Genomic DNA, 12,626 nt, shown 5'->3' with positions numbered 1-12,626 from the left:
AATGGGGGTTACCAAGATAGATGACTTATAGATGTGCAGGTTACATGGATAAGAAAAAAAAGATAGATGACTTAGAGGAGTGGAAGGTAGGGGAAAGACAGCGTTGCTGCAGAAGTGACTATTCCTTTATTGAACAAACAGCTACTATGTGCTAGGCACGTGTTAATTTCTAGCTAGAAGTGAAGAAGATGAGTTTAATCCTAAATATATCCAAATGCAATGTAAGAACTTGTCCTGCTCAGAGATTTGGAGCAGGACTTTTAGGGGAGCAGGGAGGAAAAGAAAGGAGAGAGATTATGGTGGACAAGAGCCGGAATTCCAAACCAGATTACAAGAGCCAGATTTGTTGGATAGAGGAAAGATGCTGTAAGATTGTGATCAGATGTGCACTTTAGGAAGCTCACTGTAGCACTGGTGTATAGAGTGGCTGTGTGGAGGACAGGATCAAAGGTGGTGAGGCTGCTGATGTGATTATTGAGAATTAGCAGATCTGATCAATGGAAGTGCTTGTCAATGATTCTACATTAGTTAAGAAGTAGATTTAACATCAATTCTTGCTTGATTGGATGGCTCTAGGGATAAGGGACTGGAGAGCCTCTGGGTTGATTTTCTAACTTATGATGTGGATGCTTAAGTGGCTAGAGTTGCTGTTGGTGAAAATGGGGAAAGTAGAAGGAATTCCTGGTTTGGGGGAAGTTGAGCCTTTATTATACAGAGTTTCAGGTATGTCTGAGATGTGGTGAGGTCATCTATCTTGACTTTTTTCTTTTTTTTTTTTTTTTTTTTTTATTGAGACAGAGTCTCACTCTGTCACCAGGCTGGAGTGCAGTGGCACCATCTCAGCTCACTGCAACCTCCGACTCCCTGGTTCAAGCAATTCTCCTGCCTCAGCCTCCCGAGTAGCTGGGATTACAGACACATGCCACCACACCCAGCTAATTTTTGTAATTTTAGTAGAGACAGGTTTCACCATGTTGGCCAGGATGGTCTTGATCTCCTGACCTTGTGATCTGCCCACCTCGGCCTCCCAAAGTGCTGGGATTACAGGCGTGAGCCACCATGCCCAGCCATCTATTTTGACTTTTAACATGCGAGTGGAGAAAAGGACCACCTAGGTTGGGAGCTCAGGGGAGTGGTCTAGGCTGGGAAATACAGATGTGGACATGTTCAGAGTCTATCTGGAGGGCCAGCATTATCGAATGGTTAAGAGATGCAAGATCTCGGAACCCAGGCTGCCCAAGAGTGATGATTGCTGTATCACTTCCTAGCTTCGCAACCTTGGGTAAGATATTAAACTTTCTGTGCCTCAATTTTCTCATCCAGACAATGAGTTTTTTTTTTTTCTTTTTTTGAAAGCGCCTTGCTCTGTCACCCAGCCTGGAGTGCAGTGACATGGTCACAGCTCAGTGCCTCCTTGACTTCCTGGGGCTCAATTGATCCTCCCACCTCAGCTTCCTGAGTAGCTGGGACCATAGGAGTGCATCACCACACCTGGCTAATTTATTTTTATTATTTATTTTTTGTAGGGACACGGTTTTAGTATGTTGCCTAGGCTGGCCTCAAACTCCTGAGCTCAAGAAATCCTTCTGCCTTGATCTCCCCAAGTGCTGGGATTACAGGCATGAGCCACCATGCCTGGGCCTAAAATGAGATATTGAGGGTAAATACCTACTTCACAGTTTACTGTGAGGATTATGAATTGATCCATAGAAAGTGCCTAGAACAGGCTGGGCTTGGTGGCTCACGCCTGTAATCCCAGCAATTTGGGAGGCCGAGGCAGGCAGATCATGAGGTCGGGAGTTCAAGACTAGTCTGGCCAACAGAGTGAAACCCCGTCTCTACTAAAAATACAAAAAATTAGCTGTGTGTGGTGGTGTGTGCCTGTAATCCCAGCTACTAGGGAGGCTGAGTCAGGAGAACCCGGGAGGCAGAGGTTGCAGTGAGCCGAGATTGTGCCATCGCACTCCCGCCCAGGCGACGGTGCGAGACTCCGTCTCAAAAACAAAAACAAAAGAGAGAGAAAAAGAAAGCTCCTAGGACAGACCTGAACGTAGCAGCCCTGAACATAGCAGGACTAATACATATGGACTTTGAAGTTTTGAATTACTACTGTAATGAGTTGACTTTGGGGACTATTGGGATGGAATTAATCAGACTAAAGGGAAAAAATAAACAGCAAGGAAGGGAGCAAGTATGCAACCCTGGGGGTATCTTGATTTTTAACATGTGAATGGAGAAAGGGACAGCCTAGATTGGGAGCAAGTGGCCATCAAAGTGATGGTGAAAACCTGGGAGAGGGTGTCACAGAATCTAAAAGAGAAGACAGTAGCGAGACGTTAACAGAAGCACACATAGCATCGAATGTTTCAAAGGTTCAGTAACTTAAGGACTGATGGACACATGTTCATTTGGCAAATGCTTATTAACATCAATGATGCTGTTGGCACTGACCAGAAGAGACAAACCTGGAGCTTATATTCTCATGGGGATTGCAGATAATAGACAAAACAGATAAATGAATTACATGGTATTTTAGAAGCTGGTGACTGCCATGGAGACAAACAATTCAGAAAAGAAGGATGAAGCGTGCCCAGGAGTGAAGCTATTTTAAATTGGAGCCAGTTGGCATTATAAATTGAGGGATTAAGAGGGGTCTTACTGAGAAGGTGGCATTCGAGTAGACTATTAGCGACCTTAGGTTGTAGCTGTTTACAGAGCAAATAAGAGACAGAGAAACAAAAGCAGAAAGTATAAAGTGCTGTTTCAAAAACCAGATGACAGAGAAAGAAGAAGAGATATTGGGCTGGCTGGAGAGAGATGCAAGGTCACAGAACAATTTGTATCTCAAATAAAAAAGACTGGCTGGGCATGGTGGCTCATGCCTGTAATCCTACCACTTTGGGAGGCTGAAGCAGGTGAATCACGAGGTCAGGAGTTTGAGACTAGCCTGGCCCACATGGTGAAATCTCGTCTCTACTAAAAATACAAAAATTAGCCTGGCATGGTGGTGTGTGCCTGTAATCTCAGCTACTGGGGAGGCTGAGGCAGGAGAATGTCTTGAACCCAGGAGGCAGATGTTGCAGTGAGCCGAGATTGCGCCACTGCACTCCAGCCTGGGTGACAGAGTGAGACTCCTTTTAAATAAATAAATAAAAAAGACTGTAACCTACTTACTATAATCCCCATTTTAGAGATGAACATGTGAATAGGAACATAAAATGACTCACTCAAATGTCTGCAAAGCTAGTAACTGATCAAGCCAGAATTCAAAACCAGGTAGGGAGGTTCCTAAAGCCTGTTAGGTTCAAGGGGAGACCACTGTTAGACACAGCCAGTCCTATTCATGTCCCTAAAAATGTATTGCTTTTAACTTCTGCTGAGATCTAAATGTCATTCTACATTTTTCTCAATGCCTGTTCAGCTACCTCTCTTATTCTCCACATTGGATGCACAATTTCTCTACCTTTGTCTTCAAAACATTTGCAGGGCACTTGGAGCGCATGAATACAGGGATACGGGATTAGAAGATATTGCAAAGAGAGTGTTTAAAGTAATGGGTCCTTGAGTCTAGGGAGAAGAGGGAAAGAGAAATAGCCATAAGTATGCAAAGGCGGTGATACCACTTGCATCTCACAATGATCAAGGCTTCTTAGAGGAGAAGGTAATAAATTGGATCTTGAAGTACAGGGAGGAGATTGAGTAGCTCTTGGTACTGGAGGGAATGCTTTTGGCAATGGTGTAAGGTTATTCGACCCTAATCTGGCCCTTGAATTGTGTATAAAACCATTGCAGTTGGTCCTCTGGATGCAGTGGCTCATGCCTGTAATCTCAGCACTTTGGAAAGCCGAGGCAGGCAGATCACCTGAGGTCGAGAGTTTGAGACCAGCCTGGCCAACATGGGGAAACTCTGTCTCTACTAAAAATATAAAAATTAGCCGGGCGTGGTGGCCGCACCTGTAATCCCAGCTATTCGGGAGGCTGAGGCAAGAGAATCGCTTGAACCCAGCAGGCGGAGGTGGCAGTGAGCTGAGATTGTGTCACTGCACTCCGGCCTGGGCGACAGAGCAAGACTCTCTCTAAAAAAAGAAGAAGAAGAAAAAAAAAAAACATTTACAGTTGCTCATATCCTATTTAAGTTTTTTTTTTCCAAACTTATCATCCATTCACCTGTTTTGCTTCACTTCCATCTTGGCATCTTTGATTTCCTTTTTATCCTTTATTTGGAGTCTGCACCTTGTCTCTCACTCTCCCCCTAGCCCCACAGCATTAAATATGAGAAGACTTTCATTTGTGGCTCCCAGGTTCAATAAAAAATCAGTAAGATATGACACTCAAATTCCACAGGAATAGGTGATCCAAGCTCATCTCTCATTTTCTTGCATCCCATATGCAAATATAGCATCCATTCATTTAGACTTCATCTAAATATATTTTCCTTTATCCTGATGGGAAAGCATTGCAAAAATTCCCATTTGCCTAATTAAAATAAGCAGTAATGGGAATTCCTTCCCTTCCTTCCTTCTTCCTTCCTTCCTTCCTTCCTTCCTCCCTCCCTCCCTCCTTCTTTCTTTCTCTTTCTTTCTCCCTTTCTTTCTTGAGGGAGTCTCTCTCTTGTCGTCCAGTCTGGAGTTCAGTGGTGCGATCTCGGCTTACTGCAACTTCCGCCTCCTGGGTTCAGGCAATTGTCCTGCTTCAGCCTCCCGAGTAACTGGGGTTACTGGGATTACAGGTGCCCACCACCAGGCTCAGCTAATTTTTGTATTTTTAGTAGAGATGGGGTTTCACCATGTTGGCCAGGCTGGTCTGGAACTACTGACCTCAGGTGATCTGCTCGTTTTGGCTTCCCAAAGTGCTGAGATTACAGGCATGAGCCACCACGCCCAACTGGAATTCCCTTTTTTTCTGACTTGATGTTATTATTCGTTTTAAAAATATTCTTAATTGATCAGTTTTAAATAATGTAATTTGATGCCCAATTATAAAAGATGAATAAACCAGGGTAGCAATATCACTTTTTGATGAATTTCTTCTTTTTGCTTTTATTTTCAGTTAATTATCTAGTTTCCAAGTTGTCATGGTTTATAACAGTTTTGATTGTTTAATACTTGGCTTGATTTTGTTCTTTGTAAAAGAAAGTAGATATTTTTTGCTTGGCCATGGTTTCACTTCTTTTCTTTATCTTTGAAGGCTTATAACTTTATTGCCTTAGTGATATTGATTTGATATCAAGTTTTTCCAGGGAAATAGTGTGTCCAGAAGGCAGGACATAGGGTCAAAGATTATTCTCAAACCTCAAAATTTGATGTTGTTTGCCTTATTGGGATTTGGATGTACTTTGGACCTGTTATCTCTTTCTTCTTTTCTCTTGTTTCCTTTTGAAACGGGAATGTCTACCCTATACCTGTCCCATCAGCGTATTTTGGAAGTATATACGTTTTTAATCTCACAGGTTCACAGCTAGACAGTTATTTGGCTTAGGAGAGTCCTTGTGCTGTTAAAACAAAAGACTTGAGTCTGGGTATTTGCTTTAGAATCTTACCTTGAGTATTACTCATACCTGATTTTGATAAAACTGGTGTGATGGTGAATATTGAGTGTCAATTTGATTGGACGGAAGGATGCAAAGTATTGTTCCTGGGTGTGTCTGTGAGGGTGTTGCCAAAGGAGATTAACATTTGGGTCAGTGAAGTAGGAAAGGCAGACCCACCCTCAATCTGGATGGGCACCATCTAATCAGCTGCCAGCACAGCCAAAATAAAAGCAGGCAGAGGAACGTGGAAGGACTAGACTGGCTTTATCTCCCATCCTCCGTCTTTCTCCTGTGCTGGATGCTTCCTGCCCTCAAACATCCAACTCCAGGTTCTTCAGCTTTGGGACTCAGACTAACTTCCTTGCTCCTCAGCTTGTAGACAGCCTATTGTGGGACCTTGTGATCTTGTGAGTCAATACTCCTTAATAAACTCCCCTTTATATATATCTATCCTATTAGCTCTGTCCCTCTAGAGAATCCTAGTACATATGGACTTTGAACTTTTGAATTACTACTGGAATTAGTTGACTTTGGGGACTATTGGAATTGAAGCAATGGATTTTGCATGTAAGAAGAATGTGAATTTGGGGGGCCAGGGGTGGAAAGCTATGGTCTGAATGTGTCCCCTCAGATTTACATGTTGAAACTCAATGTGATTTGAGAGTTGGGGCCTTTAGGAGGTGATTAAGTCATAAGAGTAGAAGCCTTATGAATGGGATTAAAGCTGTTATGAAAGGATTTGAGGGAGCGGGTTCCTATCTTCCACTCTCCTTCCATGTGAGAACACAGCCAACAGATGCCATCTTGGAAGCAGACAGTGAGCCCTCACCAGACATTAAATCTCCTGGGCTCTTGATCTTGAACTTCACAGCCCCTAGAACTGCGAGAAAGAAATTCCTCTTCTTTACTCAGTCTCAGATATTTTGTTATAACAGCACAAATGGACTAACACACCACCTCATAACTCCATGATCTTAGGCAAGTTGCTTAACCTCTCAGTCCCTTATTTCTTCATTTAAAAAATGGAGTGATAAACCTCCGAAGGTTGCTGTCTAGATTACATAAGTCACTAAATGTAAAATGCCCTGAACTGTCCGTGATAGGTATCATGCAGTGAGTGTGAGCTCTTATTCTTTTTATCTACTCTTTCTGACTTCCCAGTTGATCATTGCTTCTCTCCTTCAATGGTAAACACTTCAAACCTCAGTCCAAATCCAGAGGGTGATTAACAGGATACCCGTCCTTGGTAGTCCCTGAACAAAACCCCAAATGATACACAGATTAATTCTTTGTTTGGTCCAACATTTATTGCTAGAAAGTTATTTTTATATGGCTCCCAGATGAAATCCTATAATTGCCAAACATTACTCCTAGTTCAATCAAAAGAGTTTGTTGAGTGCCCACTGTGGGCTGACATTTATATTAGTCATTAAAGAGAAGAAACATTGTGAGATGTAATCCTTGTTCTCAAGAAATTTTAAATCTTGTGAGGAAATATAATGAAATGACAAATTATTAACTTAGTAAAACAAGAGCTCCCAGCACTCTGGGAGGCCGAAGTGGGTGGATCACCTGAGGTCAGGAGTTCGAGACCAGGCTGGCCAATGTGGTAAAACTCCTTCTCTACTAAAAATACAAAAATTAGCCAGGCATGGTGGTGGCGCATGCCTGTAGTCCCAGCTACTTGGGAGGCTGAGGTAGGAGAATTGCTTGAACCCAGGAGGCGGAGGTTACAGTGAGCTGAGACTGCACCACTGCACTCCAGCCTGGGCAACAAGAGCAAAACTCCATCTCAAAACAAAACAAAACAAACAAACAAACAGAGCTTGGCTGGGGACAGACAAGTGAGGGTAGTTTTATAAAAGAGATAAATTGGAATTGGAACAGGCAGTTTGGGCAACATCTGAATGAATGAAAGGAAAGAGAAAGAATATTTCCAGTAAGTCATGGTAAGGACAATGAAAATATGTATTGTACTAATTCAGAATTCACATATAGTAAGGATAGCAGCAGAAAATTGGGTTGGCTGGGAGCACCAGGGCATCCTATAGAAAACCTAAACAAAACATACTCATAAATTTACTTAGAATTGTTTAGGTATGCCTACCTAAATAAACAGGTAGGCAATGGGTGCCTGATCTTTACTTGAGGAACCAGAGCTGAAGAAAAGCTTTGGGGAAGTTGCACTTGAAATAAATGAATGATAGAAAGTTCTAGATACTGAATTCATCAGGTAGGAGTGGTTCCTCAAGCTGCCACAGATAACAAAAAGCAGTAAATGAGTGAGAAGAACCCTGATTATAGCTAGGAAAAGTGAGCTAAGTGCTTTGTCTTTGCATTGTGGTATTAAGGAAGTGGAGAAAAAAGAAAGTTTCATAGCTGGAAGGAACCAGAAGTCAGACACAGGGAATAGCTTGGGCGGAGTGGTTCATAAGTTAGAGATAGTATCTTCTCTCTAAGTTCTGTAAGATTTTAAAAGGTTTTCTTTGATAACCTAGGGCTATGTGTGCAAGGGCTGACACACAGGGCTGAGCAAAAGGCAGGGCTGGAAAATCCACAGCTCAGCCGGGAGAGATCCAGCTTATCTCTCTTGTGGGATCACCAGGAAGCCTTGGTTTTTCACATTACCCGCTGATTGTCTGAGCTGCGGGTAATGTGAAATTACCGCAGAGAGGTAATCAGAGAATTGTTTCATCTGTTGGAATGGTATAAGTAAATTAATTGTGTTTATTAATGAACCATTCCACTGGCTTTTATTTCCCCCACATGCTTTTGTGCATGAGTGTTCCTGGGTGTTTTACCCTGGGGGATTTAAGGATGCTTTCTGTAGCTCAGCTTTTATGCTAAGATCCATTGAGGAGTCAGGGATGAGACAAAGTAGCATTTGAGTATAGGCCAGGCGCAGTGGCTCACACCTGTAATCCCAGCACTTTGGGAGGCTGACGCGGGCAGATCACTTGAGGTCAGGAGTTCAAGACCAGCCTGGCCAACGTGGTGAAACCCCGTCTCTACTAAAAATACAAAAATTAACTGAGTGTAGTGGTGGGCGCCTGTAATCCCAGCTACTCAGGAGGCTGAGGCAGGAGAATTGCTTGAACTCACAACTGGAGGTTGCGAGATCACGCCACTGCACTCCAGCCTGGGCAACAGAGTGAGACTCGGTCTCAAAAAAAAAAAAAAAAGAATTTGATTATTATCCTTGTCTTGCTGATGTTTGTTCAACAGATGCTGAAGAGCAATTCCTGTGGACAGGTAGAAGGAAGGGAAACCAGGGCTAGAAGTGAACAGCACTTGTCATTTTAAGTTTGCATTTGTAAGGATTGTTTTTGAGATGAGGAAGCGGAGCTGATGACTTGAAGTAATTGAGGCAATATTTCAAGTGATATACACGTGTTCCTATTTGATAGATCTTCCTCTCTAACTAGCCATCATCCTATTTTATAATGTTATCATAGTTTTAATTATATTGTACATACTTGTTTACAGCTATTTGCTATATATCCAGGGTGACATTACAGTAAATTAGTTTTTCCCCATTGCCTCTGACTGTTCTTTGCTTCAAACTCAACCATAAATATTGCACCTGAGAAAGCTTGTTCAGATTATTTATCATTCTGGTGTGTGACCGCAATAGCAATACCCTAAGGCAGAATGTCCTGGGAGCTGACTTACAGGAAGCCTTTGAGGGACTGAATGTCTACATCCACCCAGCAGGATTCTCACATTAATACACGCTCAGTGAGTAGTGTAGACGGCTTGCTCGAATGAGTATTCAGAAAGGAGTTTATGATACCAGTGCCCCGGCCTCTTCATTGACTGCTATGGAGGCTGGAACAATAGAGTGGAAGGCAAATGATAAATAAAGAAGAATGCAAGTAAAAGTACCTAGCATGGTGGCTGGTGCATAGGAGGCTTTAGGAAATATTAGCGTCTATCCGTCCTTCTGCATCAGCAAAGAAAAATGGACCAGAAGCAGAAGAACGCGAGGTTGTTGAAATGTCTCACCTGGGCTACGTCGCAGTTCAGCCAGAAGTCTGTGTGAAGCATACAGCTGGGCAGAAATTTAATCTTGTTTCTCTTCTTTTTCCAACGGTGGCTTCACTGTCTTAGCAACTGGGCTCTTTCCTTTGCCGTTTGCCATTTGCCATTGGCCTTTGCCATTCCAAAGCCCACTTACAGTAATAGTTATAATTATAAAAGCTATTTAAATTTATTGAGTATGTTTTATGGGTTAGATGGTGTGCCAAGTGCTTTAACTCAAACATACAGTGTGATCCTCATTTACAGCAATGAAGTTGAGACTCAGTGGTGTTGAGTCATTTTCTCAAAGTCACCCAGTTAGTAATGGGTGGACTTTGCATTGGAATCCACATTGGTATAACTCCAAATCTCATGCCTCTAACCTCCTTGTCACTCTGCTTGTTATGGGTTTTTTTGTTTTTTTTGTTTGTTTGTTTGTTTTGAGACAGAGTCTCACTCTGTTGCCAGGCTGCAGTGCAGTGGCGCAATCTTGGCTCACTGCAACCTCTGCCTCCCGGGCTCAAGTGATCCTCCTGCCTCAGCCTCCCAAGTAGCTGGGATTACAAGCACGCACCACCATGCCCAGCTAACTTTTGTATTTTTAGTAGAGATGGGATTTGTTTTCTTAGAGTATCAACCCAGGAGCCCAGTTCTCCAGAGATTATCTTCCTATCTCTCCACAACAGTGTTTCATTTTTATGTCACCAATTCCCATGACTCCGTCCTCTTGTTTTGCTTCCTGGGCCTCTAAATGTCACTCTATAGCTGACATCAGAAAGAGAGATACAAGAAAGGGAGGCATCTTGGGATTCAGTGGTGCCAGCCATCTATGGGCCACTGAGAGGTGATGCAACGTTACCCTATGACAGAGAGCTATATCATTATAATGCAATTAGAAAAGAAAATGGAAAAAGGATGTGGAGACTGTAACAAACATGAAACTGAGTGTATGGAGTTCATCACTGAGAAGGTATCATTGGAGAAGTGCAGGTATTTGATTCTGTCTTGGAAGAAAGAGACAGAATTAAGGTCACGGTGGCTCACGCTTGCAATCCCAGCTATTTGGGAGGCTAAGTCAGGAGGATTGCTTGAGCCTGAGAGGTTGAGGCTGCAGTGAGCCGTGATGGAGTGCAGTGCAGCCACGTTGTCTAAAAGCCAAGTTGTCATTGCCACGAAATAGGCTTAGATTAGTAACAGGGAAGTCAGGGGATCTATCAGAAATAAATGAGCGGTAGCCTACCTACTGCTGGTGAATATCTGAGATCTTGCTTGGGCTACATTTACAAGGCTAAAAGTCTTCTCACTTATGCGCTTGATAGTTTTAGAGACTATCCTGGCAGCTGTAATCTATGAGCACTTTAACCCACATAGCTAAGGTCCTGGATTACTGCCTTTCTCACCCAAAAGTTTGAGAACAGAGTGTTTAAAAAACAAAAACGAACAAAAAAAAACCTTAGACAAATTAAATTGAACAGAGATTAATTGAGTAAAAAACAATTCTTGAATCTGGCAACCCCTGAACCCAAATAGATTCAGAGAGGCTCCGGTGCAGCAATGTGGTGGGAGAAGATTTATGGACAGAAAAAGGAAAGTGATGTAGAGAAAACGGAAGTGAGGTACAGAAATCGCTGGATTGGTTACCACTCAGCGTTTGCCTTATTTGAACAGGGTTTGAACAGTTGGTTGCTTTTGATTGGCTGAAACTCAGTGATTGGCACAAGAGTAGGTTACAGTCTGTTTATACACCCATGCAGGTTACAGTTTACTATGGACAGAGAAACTTTTAGGTCAAATATGTAAGGAGGCAGCTTTAGGCTAATCTCAATTTAACAAGGGTCATGGTCCATAGACCTCCATAGAGCCCAGAATCACCTGAGGTGCATAGTGGGTATTTAATAAATACCGTATTGACCTATCTGGATAAAGACTAGCACCAATTCCATGCCCTCAGTCTCCCTCAGAGGAAAATTATGATGTTGCACATGGGAGCAGCAGGGCATCAAAAGGCTGTTTGACATTTTGAAAGCTGATTTCAGATGCTCAGAGGAATCTGGTAGTACACTGCTTTTCTGCCTCAGCAGTGTCTATGATATATCCGCAGCATGTAGCCTTCTGCAAAATTCTGCTATCATATGGTGTTAGCCATATGAGGGAGGCAGGCTGAAATTCCAATAGAAGCTTTGGCAGAAGAGAAGTAGGGAATACAGAATCATTTGTTTCCATGCCAAATCCCCGGACACAGACAGATAGCAATTGAGGGACGGTCCCGATCTAACTATACCAGCAACTGAGCTCAGAGATACAAAGTACTGGGAAGAGCATCTCTCCCACTTTTACGAAAAAAAAATCTGGACAAATTGAAAATTAATTGCTTTTCTTTGAGATCATCAGAAAACCAAGATTGCATGGCAAAGAACTAACATGGACTCTAGAGAGAGATGGATGTCTGCAGACATCCAGGAAAAACAAATCTGAGCATTTGCTTACCTGAGCAGATGTCACCTGATGCCACATAAGTGGGTAAGAAGATTCTGCTAGATTCCGCTAGCTAGAGACAGAATTAAGGTCACAGTGGCTCACACTTGCAATCCCAGCTATTTGGGAGGCTGAGGTGAGAGGATTGCTTGAGCCTGAGAGGTTGAGGCTGCAGTAAGCCGTGATGGAATGTGGTGCAGCCACTGCACTCCAGCCTGGTGTCTAGGGAAGGATCTAAAAGCTAAACTACATTGCTAAAACTTGTTAGTGCAGCCTAGCATACACGTGGGACATCCATAGGGACTGCAGATATAGGGAGGTATGCACCTGGTTACAGGTTTGTTCCAGGCATCCCGCTGCTCATGAGGAAGATAAGGAGGATGCCGAGAAACTTCTCAAGTGTGCTGGCTGAAAGAAGGAGCAGAAGGCAATGTTGAAACTCCATTCAGACCTGTCTGCCCAGTCTCCTCTAAAGAAAAAACGTCTTATCTGCAGCAGGGTAAAATGAGAAAAACTATCCCACAGGCGTGGGTGGCAACCAATTTTAATTGAGGGCAGGGAACAGGAGAATGATAAAAAGCTCAGTCTTAGGAGTGGAATA

At 42.9% G+C, this 12,626-nt stretch overlaps 1 long non-coding RNA gene across 2 annotated transcripts in view; it reads left to right on the top strand.

The window, feature by feature from the left end:
• LOC129060290 (uncharacterized) overlaps nt 1-12,626 on the top strand; it is a 116,572-nt gene that overhangs the window by 27,777 nt on the left and 76,169 nt on the right. The window lies entirely within an intron of this gene.

The sequence above is a fragment of the Pongo abelii genome, chromosome 6, assembly GCF_028885655.2.
Source record: "Pongo abelii isolate AG06213 chromosome 6, NHGRI_mPonAbe1-v2.0_pri, whole genome shotgun sequence".
Taxonomy (NCBI): domain Eukaryota; kingdom Metazoa; phylum Chordata; class Mammalia; order Primates; family Hominidae; genus Pongo; species Pongo abelii.
Note: the sequence above shows the minus strand (reverse complement) of the source record. Positions and strands in the feature narration are given on the sequence as shown.